We start from the raw sequence: 9,084 nt of genomic DNA, 5'->3' as shown, positions 1-9,084 counted from the left end.
GGAGCACTTACTATGGGCCAGGTTGCATGGTAAGTGCTTTACTTGGATTATTTCACTTAATCTTTACAATCCTGTCAGATTAAATCCTCAAAACCACTCGACCAAGGAAATAATATCATCATTTTTTCAGAAGGAGAAACTGAATCTTAGTGGTAACATGTGCTGGATGCCTTACATCAGTGGTCCCCAATCTTTTAGGCACCAGGGACCGGTGCCTCTATGAGAATCTAATGCCTGAGGTGGAGCTGAGGCGGTGATGCTAGCGCTGGGGAGCGGCTGCAAATACAGATGAAGCTTCATTCTCTTGCCTGCTGCTCACCTCCTGCTGTGTAGCCTGGCTCCTAACAGACCACAGACTGGTACTGGTCCACGGCCCGGGGGTTGGGGACCTCAACTCTAGGCCATGCCACAGCTTCTTGCCTGAGAGCCCCACCAAGCAGATGTCCAAGGTGCCAGGTGGCCTCCGTCCAGTGCTGATAAGCCAGCCACGTTCCTTACCACCTGGGCCCTGGAGTGAGGTCATGAGCAACACCTATTTCCATCTAATCTAAACTCCAACATGGGCACACCCAGCCTGCCTCCTGGGAGAATTTTTTTTTTTTTTAACGCCCATAGCACCTGGTCTTTTGGGTGGTCTCTCATTCAAGTGCTATCCAGGCCCGACCCTGCTTAGCTTCCGAGATCAGACGAGATCAGAGATTGGGTATGTTCGGGCTGGCGTGGCCATAGACCTGGGAGAATGTTTGAGTGGAGCTGCTATGCAAGACGTAGAGCTGGTCAGCTGTTTGTGACTCTTGTTCCTGGGCACTCAGAGTGCTGGGCTGTCTGCCCCTCGCACCAAACACACTAGCATACGGTTTATCCAGGTTAGCATTTGTTTCTATAGGTGACTTTTTTCTCGGAAAGGAAATAGGTATTTTTCTAAAGATCGATGTAATACGTGATTCTTGAAAAAAAAAATTTTTCCAGAATATGAAGGAGAAAGTTAAAATAACCCTTTATCCCAACACCCAGAGGTGCCCCGCCCCTCCCCCCCATCCACTGAGCAAGAGCAAAGCAGCTTCTGACAGCCAGGAGATGGCCCGGTGCTCAGAGCTGGGCTTTGGTCTTTTGCTGTTGAGCATAACCAGTTCCTCAGAACACCAACATCGGCCAAAGGCTCTGGGACTGTGAAGATCAAAACAAAAACAAAACCGTTCTGTAATAGTCTCCGAATGACAGAAACAAGAGCATTGTCCACACCACAAAAATAACCAAACATCCTGCTATCCTGGCTAATGGGTGACCATTGTTTTTGTTTGTATTTTTACCAATTATAGCCTTATTCCATTCACCTTGGTAGTAATTATTAAGAATTATCCAAACAAAAAATTGCCCCTGCTTGCTGGCAGTGTCCAATCCAGAGCAAAGCCCTGCTTGCTTGAACTATCCTCCAAAGTGCCAGCCAGAAGGCCAGACCTGACACGAGCCCCTTCCAGTATTCTACGATTGAGACGCCCTGCTTCGCCCATGCCGGGCACTCTCTCTCACTGCAACGAGCCGAGAAATCCAACTATGGACGTGTCCCCTATGGCTAAAGAGCATTGAAAACATAGATTTTGGAACAGATCTAACTAGACATTGCTTTTTCTATGCTTATAGATATATTTTTATTTTTTTTTAAAAAAGAGAAGACACTAAGATTCTATTTTATACCTTACTATTTGTTCAATAAATAATCTCTTAAGAAAATTATCATTTTAAACAGCTGCATCTCTTGCTGTATGATGTTGTGGACTTGCTAATAACACTTTGTAATTGTGTGATGCTGTCTCTTTAAGCTCTTTAGAGTCGGCTCCTCTGCTTTTTTGATATCCGCCATAGGCTGCTGGACGCCTCCAGAAAATCCTGAGTGGGACCACTTCCCTTCCAGGCTTCGGTGTGGGGAAGCCACTGGGTGAGGGCGGAGATACTACAGTTCTCCATGGGACAGGGCACGTCCTTTCAGGTGGGGCAGGAAAAGTGGGCACAGAGGCAGAGCCAGGAAGGAGGTTCCCGATCCAACCCGACTCCCAAAGGGTCACCCACCCAAAGACCGGAATGTGGAACACATTTGGCCCGCAGCTTTCGGAACAGCCGCGTCAGGAAGGGGATTCCATTGGGATAATTGTGTTCAAAAAGCATTTTGGCAGATTTATGTTTTATTGGAAGTTTCTCCAGGGAGGTGAAGCCAACAAAATTCTGAAACGGCAAAGTCAGTTCAGTTCTGTTGACTAAGTCAAGACAAGTCCCTTAAATCAATGCTGGGTAATGGGCCTTGTTCTAGCTCAGTTCTAGCTCTTCAAGCTTTGCTGAGCACTGAATTCACCTGGAGATTCCGTTGCCACAAAGTCTTGATTCCACAGGTGTGGGCAGGTCGGAGTCTGCCTTTCAAACAAGCTCTCAGGTGAGGCTAACAGGGCCCGAGTAGCCAGGCCCTCGCTGCCTGGCTAGGACTTAACCCTGACAGTCTCCAGTAAATCCACTCTCATTGCTTGTCTATGACACTGGAGAGTGTGACAATCACCAAATGACATCGTAGATCTCAATTCCCACCTCAGAGAAGTCTTGAGGAGTCAAGGGATGAAGCCACACTGAGTAAATGTCTTGCCCTCTGGCAGTTAAAACATGTGCAGCTTACTCGGGCATCGCGGGGCGGCAGAGAAAGGGAAGGCTCCCGCCTTCCTGTAGCAGAGTTAACTGGGAGCTTAAACAGACCTGTTCCCAAAAAGCCCCCTCTCAAGGAGAGAGTAACCCCAAGGCCAAGAGCCCCTGGACTGGCGCCCCTGCCCATCTCTGCGTATCCCCATATAAATGTTCATTATTTCAAATTGAGAGATGAAAACAAATAGGTTCTAACAAACTAACTTCATGACTGACAGCTTCATAAAGGGTGACGAAGAGGAGAAACCCAGCAAACTGGAGAGCAATCTCTGACCTGCTTGGGCCATTCTCTCTTCATCCTGTTGCTGGTGGACCTTGCTCGGATCCAGGGGGCATTTCTCACACCCTCCGACACCCCTCGCTGCATGCCACCACCTCCACCGCCGCCTCGGTTCACGTGTGACCCCTCACTGTCACTCGATAAGAGGTGCAGTCACAGGGGTTCTCTGAACAATGTCAGATGAATAGTTGTCACGCTTCTGGTCACTACATTTTGTATCAAGCAGTCCTGAGCTTCCATTTTCTTGTCCTAGAGCAGTGTGTTCAATATGGTAACCGCCAGCCACATGTGCCTTTTTAAGCTTAATTAAAATTAAGTAAATTTTAATTAATTTATTTATTTATTAGTATTTATGCCTACAGCACCTTCTCTTCCTAGGTGGTCTCCCATCCAAGTACTAAACAGGCCCGACCCTGCTTAGCTTCCAAGGTCAGACATCCAGCTTGTTCAGGGTGGCATGGACTGTGGCTCTACTGGGGCACGAACCCAGAACCTTCTGCGTGTAAAGCAGATGTGCTAACCACTACACTATGGAACCACGTCCTAAAATTAAGCAAATTTTCAAATTCAGCTAGTCAGTTGCACAAGCCACATTCTAAATGCTCAAGAGCCATGTGTGATTTGTGGCTACTGTATTGGATGGTGTAGATATAACATTTCCTTGCAGAAAGTTCTATGGAATGACACAATTTAGATGTATCTCACCCAAACGTAACAAAGCCAAAGAGATGTTTTGCGCATTTTAGGAAAAGGCACCCCTTCCTCAAGACACCGTACCGACCCCTGCAGGAAAAAATAGCAATAAATATTCGCATCCACAACCATGCTGTAAATGGCACACTGTTGAGCAGTGTGCAAGCTGCACCATCACGTGCAGCAGCCCTGATGAGAGTCCTCCACAGAGCCCTCGAGGTTGACTTCTCTCTGTCCGCCGCACTTCAGACCATGCCCCCTTATCTTTGCCTTTCTGGAAGGGAAGAGGGCATGCAGTTGGACCAACTGCAGCAAATGACCATAAACTGAGTGGCTTAAAACAACAGAAATGCATTCACTCACAGTTATGGGAGCCAGAAACCCAAAGCGGAGGTGCCCGCGGGACCGCATTCACTCCCAAGCCTCCCTTCCGTACCTCGTCCAGCTTCTGGGGGCTCCAGGCTTTCTTCGGGTTTCAGCTGCATAACTCCCAGCTCTGCTTCTGACCTCACATGACCCTCTCTCCTCTGGATCTGTACATTCTCCTTTGCTGCTCTTATAAGGACACTTGTCATTGATTTAAGACATACCTGGATAATCCAGAATAATCTCATGTTGGGATTCTTAATTACGTTTGCAAAGACCCTTTTCCAAAATAAGGTCACATTCACAGTTTGAGGGGCTGGGACATGGACATGCGGAGCCAGCAGTCAACCCACTAGAGTCTTGTTGTGTAAGTTTCCAGATTGCGGCCTCCACCCTGACACACTCAGTGGTCCCTTGCCTGACTGGTTTTCCTCTAAACCGAACTGTCTGGACCTAAAGCAGAAGCTCTCACTACCAGGAGGCTCTCCGTTGCTACAGGCAGGCGGTCTTTCATTCCAGTACAGCGGAGGCCAGCTTGCTCCTCCCCCTCTGAGAATCATCTGTAGGGGTCCCCACACATTTCTCAAACCTCAGGCACAGGTCCATTAGTCTGAAGCCTTCCAACCCACGCACATCACCCTCTAAGCATACTTCTGCTGAGCCAGCCTGCCAAGGCTTTGGACGGACAGTACATGAAAAAGACTGGGCTGGAGATGTGACAGGAAAGGGAAGGGGAGAGGCAGTAATCATTACAGCAATAACAACGATAGCTGCTAACACTTACATAGTTCCTACCGTGTGCCAGGTGCTATGTTAACTTTTTCGTGACTTACCATTATAATCCTCACAACAACTCTAGGCAGTAGATGCTCTTATCCCCACGCCAGAGGAAAGGGATCTGAGGCAGAGAGGGATTCAGTAATGTGCCCAAGTCTGATTATTTCAGAGCCAGGATTTGAACCAAGCAGAGTGGCTCTGAAATCTACACTGCAACCAGAAGACATTGTGTTGGCTGGATGTTTCTGGAGACTTGGAGGAGCTGCAAGGTGTGACAAAAGAAAGGCACTTCTGAGAAATGCGGGAGTCCTTCCTCAGCACAGGAGGTGCAGGGAGAGCTCCTTGTTCGCAGCTTTCCATTGAGGGACTGTGCCTCTCTGAACAGACGCCGAGCAAAGAGCCAGGCTGTGTGGAACCCGGCATCCGGCCTCCATCTCGCTCTGTGCTTCCCCGTCCAGCCCACACGCATGGATGAGCAGAGACAGGGATACATGTACGAGTGAAGTCTGCGGTTAGAAGACTTCACTCCCAGCTCTCCCTCCCCAAGCCTTTCCCAGTCCCGCCCCATGACCTCTCCCCACCACGCTCACCTGAAAGTTTCTTGTCACCTTACTGCTGTGAGGTGCTGAGGAGGAGGAACAGTGACCCGAGGTGGCTGGAGGGTCAGAGAACAAGAGAAATAGTCAAAGCCAAAAGAGGAAGATGAGGAAGGCGTGACCCCCTCTGTGTGAGAGATCCGAGGGCTAAGGGGGCAGGGACAACACCTAGCATCCCTTGGGGTGTGGGGAGGTGACATTATGGGGGCCTCTATCCCACAGCTTTACCAAACTTAACCGACCACGCAGGCCAGGTTTATGAGGTTGGTTTTCAGTCTGTAATTACCAAATGAGACCACCGCAGCCTGGCCCCACAGTGCTCGCTCAGCTCTGTGGGAGGAGGGCTGGAAGCCCAGGAGATGAGTTCTTGGCATGGACACAGAGAAGTACAGCTGTTTCCTTTCAGCATTATTTTCTAGTGGAAATTTCATAGTCATAAGCCAAGTCTTGGAGGTAGTGGCGGAGGCAGGAACCTGACAGAATAACCTCTGTTCTTCTAATATAGTAGAATAACAGAGTTGACAGTAGATATGTCCTCCTGGGCAGCAAAGACAACTAGAATGCGCCCAGGTTGTAGAGTCAGGGTGGTCTGGGTGGGATTTCTGACTTCGTTACTTACTGTGTGACCTGAGGAAAGCTCCATAACCTCTCTGAGCCTCAGTTTCACCTTCTGTTAAAACGGGACCAAAAGCACCTGGCAAAATTATCAAAGAGATGCTCTGCTCATAGGCTGTCCTTCATTTCTCTCTCAGCCCTCCCGTGCGAGCTCTGGTCCAACATTCGCGTTGAAACTCCCCTCCCTCTCCCCTTTTTGTTCACTGGAAAAGGACACAAGAACAGCTCCCAGGAAGCCCTGTGAGGAAGGCCCTGGGGAGGGGGGGGGCATCAGAGCCAGCACATCAGGGGGCCTTCAGGGACCTGGGTCTGCAGCTGCCAGGAGCCCTCAGGCCGGCAGGCTCCACTTGCCTCCAGTGATCTCCCCAGGGCTCCTGCGGAGCCGGTGCCTACCTTCCTCTTCCCAGGTGGCAGGCAAACAGTTGCCAGCTAATGCCCCTGGATTGGCACATCAGCCTTGCAGGAAAGGCCCGGGAGATATTCAATGACCTCAGCCCCGGAGAATGTGGGGGAATTCAGTGTGAGGCAGGGCTGACACAGCCAGGCCTGACGGGGAGGCCAGCGCAGGCTGGGGAGTTTACAGGATGGGCTGAGGCCTGGCGAAGTGTTATTATACCCCTTCGGTCAGGGTGACCCCTCGGGAGACGGGCCAGCATGCAGTGCACTCGTGGACGTTGCCACCCTGAGCCTGGCTTCTCCTGCGCTGGCAAGGGCCCGGAGAAACCTGAAATGTTTTCAGGTTGTTTTCAAGGCTTCCTTCTGCAGCTGCCGGGCTCCGCCCGTTCCCTCCGAGGAGGCGGAGTCCCAGAGGAGGCCGGGAGCCTTTTCCCAGGGCCCCACCACCGCAGCCCTGAAGCCCGAGGCCGGCCCGCCTGGAGTCCTGTCGTTCCCCATAGGCCTGCCGGCTCCTTTCCCAGAATTCGCTACTCTGCCTTTCCCTCCTGGCGTGGATATGAAGCCGCCCAAGGCTGCCAGACTGAGCAAATACGTGATAGCCAGTTAAATCTGAATTTCAGATGAACAACAAATAACTTTTCAGTATAGGTATGTCCCATGCGATATTTGGAACAAATTTATACTAACAAAATATTCGTCCTTTTTTCTAGGATTCAAATTTAACAGGCCATTTTGCATTTTATCTGGCAACCCTGGCCTCACCTCATTCTTTAAATTCTAAGAATGTCTCTACTTCTTATCTGTGGGGAAACACTCCACAGATATTAGGGCACAGGCAAGGCATTAGTGTTTTTCATGTTGTTGCAAATATTAATCTGGTTTTAAAACTCTGGAACATTACTGATGCTTGCAAACATTTGTTCAACTGAACTTTTTAAAACTATATATTTCATAGTCACCTAGCTATTACAATAAAAACCTCTAGTGGATAATTTCTTTTCTTTCACTTTTCTTCCTTATTTTTGTCACTCATGTGTGTATTGGAAATGCCCTGCTAGTGTATAATTAACCACTCAATTCTCACATTATCATCAATGCTGTTGAAGGAAAAGACTCTTTTATCTTTCTCTTCTGTTCTCTTTAAGAAAAGCCCAGCTACCTTGCACCTTGTTTCCCTTTGGAAAGAAAGCTGCTAGGCAAGTCCCAGCTTTCTGGAGAGAGGGGCTCACTGGTGAATGACGAACACCCCTGGTGTATGCATACTCTGAAATTGTGCTCTGGACTTGGAGTGTGGGAGGCTTGAGGCCCAGTCCTCCCGGCCAAGGACACAGGGAAAACTTGGAGCTGTGGCAATGTGTCCTTTCTATTTTTGTCTCCTTCTGCTCCTTTTCTCATCTTTTTTCCCCCAGTGTAATAGAAATAGCAATGTTCCAACGCCCAAGGTTACAGAAGTAGGGAGTAGCCAGGGCTCCCCTCAGGCAGGCACAGAGGTCCTGGTCTCTGCATCTGGGTGTGTGGCGGGTACCTGAGCCACATTACAAATGAACCTCAGCCTGGATGGTCTGTCTTGACCCTCCGAGGCCCAGCTGTTCCTCAGGTCACTGTGGAAGAACCCTCAGGACATCCTGGCCCTCTCCAGGCAGAACCTTGGCAAGGGACCAGCTTGGGGCCCTCCCTGCCCTCTCAGAAAAACCAGCCTCTGCCCAGTCCAGCTGAGTGCGGAAGCTCAGAAACCAGTCCTCTGACGTAGGCCCTCCTCGGCCACACCAGGCGGGGCCTCCTGGGCTGGTCCTGCAGCTCCGGCTGCAGGTTCTCTCCTCCCTCCTCCCTCCTGCCTCTTCCCACGCCTCCCTCTCAGGGTTCCCAAGGACTTTGTCAGAGTGCCTCACGCCAGCATCACACCCACCCTGGCTCAGGGAGTATGAGATGATGCACATGCCACCCCGGGGTAGTTCCCCTGAGCTCCCGGGTTGACGGCAGGACGACGGCTTAGTGGCACTCACCTCCTTTCCCTGAGTGCTGGCCGGGGAGCTTTTCTTCCTTCCATCTTTCATCATCTTCCATCTATTAGGAAGTACAGTGGTGAAGCTCGTCTCAGACTGAAATTGCTAGATTCAAATCCTGGCTCTCCCACCTACTATGTCAAGTTACTTAACCCTTCAGGGCCTCGGTTTTCTCATCTGTGAAAGGGGGCTAATAATCATCCCTATCTCATAAAGCTGTCTGTCATGAGGATTGAATGAGGCAATGTATGGAAGCGTTCAGAAAAACGCCTGGCGCATCGTGAATGCTTACTAAATGTTACTTCTTGGCTATTATCTAGGTTTGCCAGTGTTCTCCGTGGTCATCAACATTCAGTCCCTACAACGGGCAGCACACAATACTAGGCACTACAGGGGACACATAAGAAATGAGAGCTGTGGTCAACATTCCCTGCTCCTGAGTCCCCTTGGAGAAAACCTGGAAGGACCTGCATAATAGATTCCTGTTGTGCGCCGTGGCCGCCTTTGCATGAATCCTTTGAATGTGCTCGTCTTGTGTTTGGGGAAAATCCCACATTAGAGATCCATGCTTCCCCAAGACAGAAGCCAGAAACTCGATTTCCCAGCCTTGGTGACAGTGGGGAATAGGCACATGACCCAGGCTCCGCCAATCAGATGCATTCACGGAAGACCTTGA

General features: G+C 50.0%; 1 long non-coding RNA gene across 12 annotated transcripts in view; it reads right to left on the bottom strand.

The window, feature by feature from the left end:
- The window catches only part of LOC107196001, an 18,925-nt gene that overhangs the window by 1,406 nt on the left and 8,435 nt on the right, over nucleotides 1–9,084 (bottom strand). For 4 of the 12 annotated variants that reach the window (XR_003047676.1, XR_003047679.1, XR_003047671.1 and 1 more), the window contains 4 exons: nucleotides 8,409–8,469; nucleotides 6,014–6,088; nucleotides 5,389–5,453; nucleotides 3,409–5,060 (listed from right to left, as the gene is read on the bottom strand). This is a non-coding gene — a long non-coding RNA (uncharacterized LOC107196001). Of the gene's footprint in view, nucleotides 1–1,045; nucleotides 3,264–3,408; nucleotides 5,061–5,388; nucleotides 5,454–6,013; nucleotides 6,089–6,402; nucleotides 6,686–8,408; nucleotides 8,470–9,084 lie in introns of those variants that run through there. The other 8 variants (XR_003047678.1, XR_001517312.2, XR_003047673.1 and 5 more) reach the window with 8 other exon arrangements.

This window comes from Pteropus alecto, unplaced genomic scaffold (assembly GCF_000325575.1).
Source record: "Pteropus alecto unplaced genomic scaffold, ASM32557v1 scaffold164, whole genome shotgun sequence".
Classification (NCBI taxonomy): Eukaryota; Metazoa; Chordata; class Mammalia; order Chiroptera; family Pteropodidae; genus Pteropus; species Pteropus alecto.
This window is presented reverse-complemented; position numbering and strand designations above follow the sequence as displayed.